The following is a 12,113-nucleotide window of genomic DNA, read 5'->3' as shown; positions in this document are numbered from 1 at the left end:
CTCCGGCAGGTGCGGGACGGGAAGCAGGAAGCGGCCCGGGAGCCGAGCGGGTCGTGGTTGGGGTGAAGCGGGCGGCTGGCATTGCCCGTTCTTTGCGTGCTGCCCGTCGGGCAACAGAGTGACAACAGCCGTCCCGTAGGAACCCCGGGGAGCTGCCCGCTGTTTGCCCGAGCACAGCGTGTCCTTAACTGTTCCCCCAGTCACAGAATCACAGAATCTCCGAGGTTGGAAAAGACCTTCAAGATCATCCGGTCCAACATCCCGTTCAGATCCCTGGAATAGCAGCAGTTCCTCTGTCCATCTGGTACCCAAACCCTGATGCCTCCAGCAGATGGACCCCAGTTCAGATACCTCCACCAGCAGCATGTCTCCTTGTCCACCACGTACCCAGATCCCCCAGGTAACAACACAGCCCGTCTGCCCATCCAGAACCTTCACTCACATCCTTAAATAGAAGCAAAGCCATGCAGCTACCATGTACCCAACCCCGATCCCATGGGCAGAGCACAGACCCTCTGTCCATCCAGCACTCCCACCAGATTCCTTCAAGCAGAGCAGCAGCTCCTCTGTCCATCCACAACCCTCACCCAGATCCCTGAAGTGGCGATACAGATCCTCTGTACCCCTTGTACTCACACTCACACCCTTCAAGTACCAGCTGTCCTCTCTGTCCCACATCCCTGAAGCAGAGGCTCAGCCTCTCTGTCCCCTCAGAACTCACACCCACGTCCACGAGGTAGCAGCACAGCCCCTCTGTCCACATGTACCCCACAAAGATCCCTTCTATAGTAACACAGCTCCTCCCAGCATCCCCACTCAGATCCCCCAGGCAGCAGCACAGACTGCTGTGCATCATGTACCCCAACCCCGATCCCTCATACAGCACTACAGCCTTTCTGTCCCTCCTGTACCCCCATTTAGATCCCTCAAGTAGCAGCACAGATGGCCTTTAAAGGTCTCTTCAATTAATCTTTCTCCAGCCAGAGGAAAACAGATGCAAAATGACACACAACACAGCAGAAACCACACTATATCCAAATCCCACACTGCAAGATTTGGGCAACGTGTCCCAGGGATTGCACAGCCTCGTATTAAGCAGCACTGCCAGGGATGAGAAGGAGAGATCAGAAGAAAAGATCTGAGTTTTCAGGGTGTTCTAATGCAGACCTAAAAGAGAGCTTTCAGCACCAAAATCTGCATTCCTAACATAGTTTTACACCACTGTTTTCCTCTTCTTGGGAAGATGACTCCAATGACACTAATTCCTAGGTTTCCTACATCCAGCATCAAAGACACCAAAACCACCTTTCTTGAAAAAGTTCTTCCTTTCTCCATGCTACATGTCATAATCTATACCACCACACAACATACCCCTCAAAAAGTCAGTCTGAACTGGTCCTCCTTTTAAACCGATTGCCTCCAGCCCTGAAACTGACTCTTTCCATACCTGAACACACACACCTGCCACCTCTCTACTTTGGTGGAACAGAAGCTGCATGCTGATTCACAGCGCCGCAGGGAGATGCGTGCTGGGTTACCTTTGTTTGCCCTTGCTATAAAATGTCTCCTGCAGAGTGCAAGCTTCCTGTCCCTTTTGCAGGTGTCTCCCTGGGGAAAAAGAGATGATGTCTGCTCTCTGATCCTGCTGTTTTCTCTCTGGGTGAAAAACTTAATTTCTGTGCTCCTACAGAAATGTTTCTGCTACTGCTTTCCCAGCTCCCTTATCAGCCACTGGAATCCCATTTGCTTGCTGAGCACCACAGGGCAGGAACTATTTCCAGATTTAAGGTATTCCCCTTCAAAAGGTGCCTTTGTTAGTCAGACTGCTGAAATTACCTGGCTGGCTGATGTCAGGAGCTGCTCTGAGCTCTCTCCTGATGCCCAGCCCTTCCCAGCACTCCAGTTTTACAGCTTTTCCTTCCCTGCCTGACTGCAGGTGCTCCAATCTGATTTAATACCCCAGTAAAACAACTTATGTACAAAGCAGCTACTCTGAGCTGAACTACTGCTCTTTGTTTCTGCAAATTCATCCTCCTCTTCTGCATATCAATTAGTCTCCTCCAGGCAGGTGCCAAGAAAATGCTATGCTCTGGGATGTGGCTAATGAGGGCAGTCTCACTCTTTGAGACCTAAGGTGTCTCTTGCAAAGATCCACAGCTCTTGGTCTCACGCAGAGCTGCAAATGCTCAGTGCTTCCTGTCATACAAGCCACTGACATTCTGCAAACTAATTCATTAGCCCAGTTGGCTCTTTGAAAAAGGAGATACAATCATTGCTGGGAAAACAAGAAAGCAATCCATGTGCTGAATATAAAATATTACATAGCTGGAAGGCAGTCAGTTCAGAGCCCTAAATGACAGGATTCCCTTTTCTTTGCTGCCCAAGCACAGTGGCTGTGTTGCAATAATGGCTAAGTTGCCACGGCAGGTGATGGCCTGCTACTTCTGACCACTGCACAGACCCAAAACATCAAAGCACCATTCTCAATAAGCATATGCCACGTGCTTTTGCACTAGCAGACATGCCACGTGTCTCTCTGGCCTGACTGAAGGATGCTGAACTCAGCAAGTCCATCTCCACTATTAAGAAAGATGTAATTAAAGCAGAAAGACCAAGCAAATTACTCACTTGCAATGGTAGCAGTCAGCAACAAACAAAGCCTCCATTTCTGCCCACTTATAGCAGTTCATTCAATAAAGGCTGTCACCTCTTCCACCTAGCTTCCTCTGTATGCCTTATCTGTATGGCCACAACAGCAGCATGAGAGCAGAAAGTTGAGGTTTAAAAATACCTTTAGGAAGGAGATTACTTGCTTTAGGTACAACTGAAACTTTGAGAAACAAGTCTGTCTTTGTTATAACTGTACACAAGTTCCAAGAGCTAAACCACAGCGAGCTCTACCCCCAGGAGAGTCCCAGAGGAGACAGGGATTAGCTGCTGGAGGAGCAAACACCATCTGACCAAACAGAATTCTTTCACATCAGCTCCCAGCCCTGGAAATGCCACGCAGGGAAAAGAAGAAAAGGTAGCTGCTTACACAAGGAGCGAAGGCAGGCTGCCTGCAGGGGAAACGTCTTCTGGTGGAGGCAGTTCCCAGTAATTCTAACTCCACAAAGAAGCACCATCCATCCACATGGCCACACCAGCGATGGGCCGGATTCGGAGTCAGTGACAAAGGGTTTTCCTTGCTGCAGCGTCTCAGGGATTCTGTTCTCAGTGTGACTCCCAAATTCAAATTTCACCAGCAGTACCCTCCCACCCAGATTCCTGCCAGACAACCCTGAAACCACCCCACAAATGTCTGCAGCTAAAACTTCCAATCCGGTCTGGCAACTTAGACAGCGATACAAAAGATTGGGAGAGAGATAAAACTCACAGGGTGTCCTGTTACTTTGCATTCCAATGGGTAAATAAAAGGCTGATTCAGTGGGAGGAGGGGAAAACGTCATCCAGAAGCACTGCAGTTTCCAGCTGAACCGGCAGCCCCCGGCTCCAGCAAAGGAGTGTGATCTCCTGGTGAACATTGGGTACAACTGACGATTTCCACAGGACAGCTCTTCCTGTACGTTGTCTCAGCATGATTCAGTCTCTCCATCTGTAATGCAAGGAGAATAATTACTGACTTTGGAGAATGGGACCTGTAAAAGCACAGCAGGTTGGCCTCAGTTGGCCACATGGTGCCACGAAGGCCAAGCTGAGATGCAGAACTACTTTTCAGAAAGCTTTTGAGGGATTTCTGTTTAATTTGGATGGGAACGTACCCTCTGATCTCTTTCAGAAGCTGCAAACTGAGTCCTGCTTCCAAAACGTAACTTCGGCAGGGATCAGAAGTAGCTTTGCCCCTCACATCAGTAATACCAGTCACTTCCACCTGCTTCAGCATTTAGCCAGAAAAGTGCTCATTACAGAGCTTTCTGAGTTCATGATAGCAGGCACAAGAGACCAGCTCCATCCTGTGGAAGGTATAGGCATGAACAGCAAGCAAAGGATGTGATGGGATGCAAGATGCAACCAGCATGCAATAGGAAAGCCCACCCGCAGCTCTCCAGAACACAACAGACAATTCTGAGACACATTTTCAAAATTAAGGAGGGTCATTTCTTGTTTACCAGCCACCCTACAGTTTGGGACATAGCATGCAAATGGCTAAGAAACACACCATAGGATGAAAGCTTGCTGCCAGGATTCTACAATTTGCTAGGCCTTTCTTGAGGACTTCCATGGCTTGTGAAAGCAGAACCTCTTTTGGTGAGCTCTGAATCAGTAACAGCAGTGTTTGCCAAACTGTAAGTGTAATAGAGTGGACAAGCTTGAATGCCAGGTTTCAGGCAGTGTGTATTTTGAAATGCAGCTGTGCACTTGGGCACACCCAAGATTCAAAGTCAGTTAAGGTCCTGTCTGCCTGACAATCTGCAAATGAGTAAGAACTGAGAGAGATGCAGACAATTGGAATCACCTATCTCTCTTTGCTTTACTACAAACAAGTATACCTAACCTGTGCTCACCTGCCATGCCTCCTTGTTTCCTATGGAAAAGAAAAGATCAGACTTGGTATGGTATTACCTTAGCTGTAAGGTAATAAGAAAAAAAAAAAAAGGCACAACTTTGATTTTTCATCGATTCCTCTTATTTCTCTCACTTTGCTGATGAGGGATGTGCTATACAGCAGGGCTTTTTTTTTTTTTTTTTTTGCAGGTCCAGCTCCTGCTTTCAAACACTGATGTTCTTTCGGTTATCCCTCTAGTGGGGTATGGTGAGACTGCATGTAGTATCAACAGACCCACCCTCAGGCAGGAAATCAAGCATGAACTCACCCAGAGTTCAGTCTGCCAAAGGTGAGAAGTAATACATGCTCTCCCAAGATGCTGCTTGTACTCTCTAGGATGAGGCACCGTGCTGGAGGAAACACCTTGCTGGTTAGATCAGCCTTGCAGACCTGCTCTAATCCATTCTCCACCTCACAAGATGACAATTTGTCTGTTTCCCCTCCTCCCAGGACAATCTGTTCTTACATTAATGAGACCTTCCTTTCTACTTAGTGAAGCAGAAGCAGAACAAGGATATTGATGTGGGCAACCTGGGAAGAATATGTTCACTTCCAAAAACAGAAGCTAATAATTTAATTTAGGGACCAGCAGCCTTTGGCATGGAAGAACAAGAAAGCTGCAGTAAGGAAGCAGCCCTCCAAGTTCAGCAGGAACTGGAAATCACTGCTGAGCATGAGATGGGGTCTTGGAAACCCACTGAGCAACAGCAGCAGCTCTCCTTTAGCACACACAAACCATTTCTACACTACAGAAGATAAAAAACATCTTGTTATGAGTTCCAGAGGTAAGGACAGTGAAGGAAGAGCCTCTATACCTTATCCTGCTGCTTTCACATCACGTAATAAACCTCCTGGGTGGCATCTGCATTGTCAGTTGTCTGAGCCCCAGCACAAGGCAGCGCTGCAGGATCCACAGGGAAGATCTGACTGCAAAAGTGTTGTGCAGATCTTGCTGTAAAGGAAAACACATAGTGTTGAGAGTGCCTAGCATTTGCTGCAGCATTCACAATAGGAGGCAGCAGTGCCAAGTGCAATGGCGAAAACAGCAGATTCATAAGCACAAGAGCTGAAAGGTGACCTTCCTACAAGCAGAGTGGGTCTCTTTGGTTTCTCTGTTGGGCACTGGTTACTTCTGGCATTTGCATCAGGCTTTTTTGACTTGTACTTTCAGAACAAAGTAGTGTCTACTTTTCCATGAAAAACTATACTGACAAATAGGGAATCAGTAGGATTATGGTGTCACGATACAGCATACCTTTAAGTGCAGTTGGACAAGCACACCCTTTGTACCTGTAACAAGAACACAGGAAAATCTCAGAGAGAAACCTACAAAGAAGCAAGCAGCATTTGTCATCAGCAGTTGATTCATCTAGTAACAAGCAAGGATAGACTCTGGTACAAAGAACGTCACCTGTAACTTTCACCTGGTCTGGCTGTGGAGTGGGCACAAAACCTCCAGATAGAGGCACCTCACCCAGAGTGTCTGTGTAACTAGAGGGCTTTCCACTTGGTTGGACTGAAGTTGTAGTCTGTCCCTTTCTATTAATGATAGGGACTTTTTGCTATGCTTTTGCAATGGGAGTAGGCACTCCCATTGCAAGTGTCCAAGTCAAAGTGGAATTTCTGACATCCAGAACCCTTCCAGTTTGTTTCTGAAAAGCTACAGTACTTCCCAATGGCTTTTGGAAGTTAACTGAGACCGTACTGAGTATCTGTAGCACGACTAGCTCTTGGCTACCGAAGAACCACTTATCTCAGCATTTCCACCTAGGTCATGCAGCCAAAAGGGTGACCACACCTGGCTTAAGGAATAATGCACCTATTGTGTAAGAGCAGAAGTAATCCTCACCCTCACTTCTGTCTTGTTCTGTGCATGACTTGGACTGACAGATTTGAGAGACCAACTCATTTGTGTTCCTGTGAGACAGACCACTGGTTGGCACTGAGCTCTGTCCTGCACCAGTCAGAAGAGTTCAGACTGCCCCTGGTGCAGGCAGGGGAACACAGTGCAAAGCTGCAGCTGTTTGCCATCAGCCTGAACCACACAGCACAAAGGAGAGAAGGAACCTTACTGTGGTGAACTGCTGACTGACAGGACTGGGGATGAGGATGCTCCTAGCGTGGAGGTATGTATCCTTAGGAGTAGCTTTATTATATAGATCTTTTCTCTCTCTGTGAGTGCATATGTATATAAATATAGGTGATGCAGGTGGTCCTCTTGTGGGACAGCTTCCTGTAGCAATGCTATTGATCAGTAGCTTGCATCATTCCTGTAATTCTCTGTTTCACTTTTCACAGCTGTCCCTCCCCTGCACCAGAGGGTGTGATTCAGCTATGCTAACATATATTTTTGACTGCACAGTAGTAATTACAAAGCTTGAGCAGCAATGAATACAGGCAATTATTCTCCTTTTGCACTGCACTGAATCAGGAGAGGTGGATGTTTTGTTGTGAATCCTCTGCTTAACAAACACCCAGGGCTTTGGTGAAGCCAAAGTGAAGCCACCATTTGCTGAGCATTGCCTCCCACCTAGAGGGAAGTTGGCCCAAATCTCCCACAGATTTCTTGGTGCAGCTCTGCTATGTGCTGGACAACCAAACTCAATTGTGATATGCAGCTTTATTGGTACAGATTCCTAAACTGAACCTTCACTCCCTGCAAAGAGAAGAGACTTTTCTTAGGACTTCATAGTGTGTTGTAATTCAAAAACATGCTGTAAGTTTTAGGGAAAAGCGGCCAAATGACCTTAAACAACCATGACAGAAGACAGCATATCAAGGATGCCCTGGCTCCTGGCATGTGTCAGAACCTATCAGTAGCTTCCTTTTTTATCATGCTAACTGTGTCACAGAAAACGTGCAGAAAAAAATGGCCTTGACATTGGAGAGATGTGGCCTAAAATGGCCTTTCTTTTCCTGCTAGTACTTCTGCGTGTCCCAGCCAGTGCAGGAAGCACTGCTGAAATCAGAGAGATGGAAATCTCAAATGTACTGGAATTCTGGCCAGCCTGTTTATAAGCTTTAGGTAGAAATATCTGCCTTCTAGTTACAAAAAGATTTGACAGGTATTTGCAGAGTTAAGACAACCAATCAAATACATAGATTTGTTTCAGAAGAGACCAACTGTAAAAGCCTGGCCTGCCACAGACAGCAGAGCTGCTCTTCCCTTCCCTAGGTGGCTCTGTGCATCTCTGGCCAAGATTTTGGGCTGTGTACTTCATTCCTGTGGGACTCTGCATCACTACAGTAAGGATAACAGCTGGGTGAAGCTGATGAACATTGCTCCTTGCTGCCTGTATTTACAGCTCTCCCCATGGAGGTTGCAGAAGGTGCAGGACTCACCCCTCTGACTGTGGTCTTTTTCTTTTTGGTACCACTAAATTTACAGACCAGGCCCTTCCTGTTGCCTTTCAAAGAGATAAGATGCTGGATTTGTGGCCATGTAGCTCTTAGGACTTTTTAGGGAATCCTAAGCTTCGCATATTAACGTGTTCCTGCCTGCCCAGCTGTCCTCGAGCACATTTGGAACAACAGCTCAGTTAAGGTTATGATTTTAGTTAACAGCATCCTGTATGCCCACATATGACACTGTGACAATAAAACTGACAGAAAAGATAACCATCTCTCTCTGCTTTTCACCAGCTTTAAGACAGCTTCATAGGCTACTACACGACAACCTACATGGGAAGTGCTTTTTCATTACAGGAGCATTGTTAAAAGCCAATCACAATACAACAGCTTACCAACCTACTGCTTGTCATTTAAACTACACACGCTCATTCCACCCCAGCTATGAAAACAGAAGTTATCTCCTTACACCAGGCAGTGCAAAGAGAGGACAGCAATTCATAAAGTTGCAGTGACTTTTCACTGTCTGCCCATACTCAGATTTTCGCTGTATAATTGAGGACACCAGAAAACAGGGAAGAAACCAGTTCTCACCACAGGCCTTCAGGCAGCTTGCTTAAGCAGTCAAAAAGTCCTCAGCACAATACTTTAAGTAATCAAGCTTATTTTTGCACGTAGTGTTTCCATCTGTCTCAGAAATGCCAACTAACCACTGCTTCCCCATGGGCAAACACTGTCCCATTGCTGAAAATTCATTCAGAATGATACATCAAAGCATTAAAGACACTCACCCAGTTTCAAACAACGCCAGCATCTTTTCAGGTGCTCGTTTCCAGGTCCCGATTGCTCTGTACACAGCATCAGCACAGCAGTGTGCCCTTCAGCAGGTCTGCCCCCTCCTGCATTTGGTGATACCTTGTGCTGTAAGTGCAGATGCAAAACCATCTGGTCCTGGGGCTGTTAAAGACCTGCACGATTCTGTGTCAAGGATCTTTGTTCTGGAAGGTGAATTACTTTGCCCCAGGTCTTGCAAACTGGAGGACAGTGAGAAAAGGTAACTTGACAGATGTAAGGCTTGTTAGTTTGGTGGATACTTCTCAGTGGAAGTGAACAAATTGGCTCTTAGAACTTTTAGCTTACCTTTTACTCCTACCTTACTAGTCCTCAGTGCAGGACACTGTGCACAAGATCAATCCACACTCAAACTGGAAATTGCTGATAGCATTTACAACTGAAAAGAAATCGGGATTCCCCTAAAACATGGATGAGAATTGCAGTGCTCCATCTCTGTTCACAGATATGAATTCCGCCAGACTTGTGGGAAAGCCAACATCAGATCATTTTAAAGGCAAAATGTTTACACTATTTTGAGAAAAAATTAAAACTCTAATACTTTAAGTGACAGCTTTTACTGACAGTAATTTAACAATAAAACTAAATGGAGTCGGAATGCTCTGAGTTTAATACTTTGTTCCACAATCTTCCCACATACTCTTGGATGGGTCACTTTACATAGGATGCATCATCTCTAAACGGAATGTTTAAAAGCTCAAATCTGAGCTAGTCATCCATAATTATCTTTATAATCCAGGGAAAAAAATGGTTATATCCAGAGAGCAATTCATCCTCCAAGAATCTGGGGGTGGTCAGATGCATCTGCCTCTGGAGGCACCAGTGGTGAGTAATTCAGATTTCTGTATCTAGAAATTCAGTGCACAAGTTAAGAAGGACAAATTCAGCCAACCGTTGGATGCCACCATTTCCCTTTTGCAGACAGATGCCACATTTCTTCCATACCTCCCAGCAGCAATCTGTACAAAGCTTGGGAGATGCACTGAACCAACACAAAATGCCAGAATGAAGCCCAGGCTCAATACTACGAAGTGCATTGTTAACCCACACCTCACTTCTGATAATGATTACTATCTGCTTCTGCTGGTACACAGTTATTCTACTCCTTGTCACACCCAGCTATCCCAACACTTACTGGATAACAGCAGGACTGGACACTGAGAGGCACGGTGGGAGGAAGCAGCTTGCCAAAATGACCCTGCATTTCAATACACCTTCACAAAACTTCCATTAAACAACCACACTAAGTTTGTATTCACAAGTTTCACCTGATACAGCAATGCCACCCTAAAGTTTTTATCAAACGAGGTCAGTAGCTCAGTGGAGCTGGAAACACAAGGTAAACAGAAGATGCCAAAGTTCCAGCACACACCAGCTGTCCAGCTCACAGGTTATTGCACCGTTGTACAAGCAACTGAACCAGACTCCAAGGAGCACCTCACTATGCAAACTAAACATGTAAGCACAGTACTTCTCTGGGTTATTAAAGACAAGAGCAGAAGACAGTGTTAATGTTTAACCACCCTGCTGGTGGCAAAATGTTAATTCCCACTGCTGCACTCGGATGTACTTTGTTACCATTGAATGACCAGTGTAGCACTGTGGATGCTATTTCATTTACAACACATCCAACTCACCCACATAATAATGACTCAACTAAGTTACAGATGGAACTAAGCTGACTGCTGCCCAGCAACCACAGCATTAAAACACATCTCTGTTTGAGGCAGTCTCCATCAGCTTCCCCTGCAGCTCTGTCTGCTCTGTAACAAGTTGTCGTGTTTAAGGTTGCAGGGGAAAAGTCTGAACATCAGACTGCCACCATACAGTGCACTGTGAATAGTACTCAGCCAGAAGGGTCCTGATGTCAGGCACCAGCTGCCAAATCCAGGCCACGCTGGACCAGGTACCAAAGCTGAGTCTAATTGTACTTTGTTCTACTGTCTGTGGTTCAGTTTTGCCACATGAAAGGCAAGCGACAAGGTTTCCAAACTTACCTAACAACTGGAAAATGAAGAACAACTGTTAAAAAGAGGCAGACTGCTGTTCAGTTAGTTTGCTTTGAAAAAGGAACACTCAGAGTAACCCCAAGGAGAGATCATTAGGGTAAGAGAACATCTCACTGAGGTATAAATAGAGATTTTCCCCATGATTTGAATAAAATGAAGCAGTTGTTAAAATAAAGGTTAATGTGTTTAAATGGCCCGAGGCAGTTTGTGTAGGACTCGGTCCTTATAAGCAATGATTACATGATATTCTATCCCACAGCTTTTAAGAAACAATAAAGGCTCTTACATAACACTCGTGAGGAACTCACTGTGATGAAAACGGGCTGTAATCTCATTTTTTAATTACAAGAGATAACGGTTGGGATGCATCAGAACGAAAATCCTTTCAGTTTCAGGCCCTGCAGGACAAACAGCTGGACAACAGATACTGTCAGCACACTGCTTTCTCTCGGCCTTTTACTCCTGCTCCTGTGCACACATCTGCAGTGCTCACCTGGAAGAGTGTGTAATCCCCAGTGCAAGGGGACAAAGGAGCAAACACATGGAAAACAGCCTTGTTTAAATATACCCTCATCCAGCCCTAGCATGCATAAAGAAAAACTAACTTGAACCCCTCTGCCCTTGAGCATATTGCTAAGAGACTACAGGTTACTTATAAAACCAACTGCTCTTTACTTGCAGAAGCTGAAGGGTTATTTTTCAACCAGAGTGGAATCAACGTATCAGACGGGTGGAAGCTGAACCATGGAACAGGGTGTACTTTGCTCTTGAAACTGGTGTACTGTTCCATTCAGAATGCAGCTCTTTAATGTAAGAAAGCCACACAGTGACTGGTGCTCTTTCCCCAAAGATCACAGGCTTCAAAAGCAGCGAGAATGGTCTTCAGTCAAGCAGCCATGCATGTAAAGGTAGCTCACGTGGACAAGCAGTTCAGCAAAGATGGTTATGGAAGAAAGGAGATGGTGATAATCTGAAGAGTCAGACTCCTGAAACCTGAGACACACTGAACTCGTGCAATTAGATGCACGTTTTTTAGTTCTGTTAAACCTAATGCTTTCAGTGCCTTACGCCCAGAGACGAATTCAAATGGTTGCTTGCAAGAGGATTCACAGAAATTAAAGGTGCTTCGCACTGTAATCATCCTTCAGCACTTGATTGTAAGTTTTGACACTGAAGAACCTTACAAATAGAACCAACAGAACGCAATCATCTTGATTGTGCTTTGAATTTAGACACTCTTTCAATATAAGCAATAGAAGAAATGTCATCTCTTCCACTTCTTATTCTTAACTTCTCAACTGAAAGGATTTGTAAAAGGACTTAAGAATGTCTTCATACACCTCCCAGACCACAGCCCT

At 45.6% G+C, this 12,113-nt stretch overlaps 1 protein-coding gene across 2 annotated transcripts in view; it reads right to left on the bottom strand.

Annotated features, from left to right (window-relative positions):
* The window catches only part of ST14 (suppression of tumorigenicity 14), a 20,969-nt gene extending 17,395 nt beyond the window's left edge, over window positions 1-3,574 (bottom strand). Inside the window, exon 1 of one of the 2 annotated variants that reach the window (XM_031556862.1) lies at window positions 3,377-3,574. The gene's annotated coding sequence lies outside the window, so the exon portion shown is untranslated. Of the gene's footprint in view, window positions 1-3,037; window positions 3,231-3,376 lie in introns of those variants that run through there. The other variant, XM_019622964.1, reaches the window with a different exon arrangement.
* Between the last annotated feature and the right edge of the window lie 8,539 nt (window positions 3,575-12,113).

The sequence above is a fragment of the Meleagris gallopavo genome, chromosome 26 (assembly GCF_000146605.3).
Source record: "Meleagris gallopavo isolate NT-WF06-2002-E0010 breed Aviagen turkey brand Nicholas breeding stock chromosome 26, Turkey_5.1, whole genome shotgun sequence".
NCBI classification, from domain to species: domain Eukaryota; kingdom Metazoa; phylum Chordata; class Aves; order Galliformes; family Phasianidae; genus Meleagris; species Meleagris gallopavo.
Note: the sequence above shows the minus strand (reverse complement) of the source record. Positions and strands in the feature narration are given on the sequence as shown.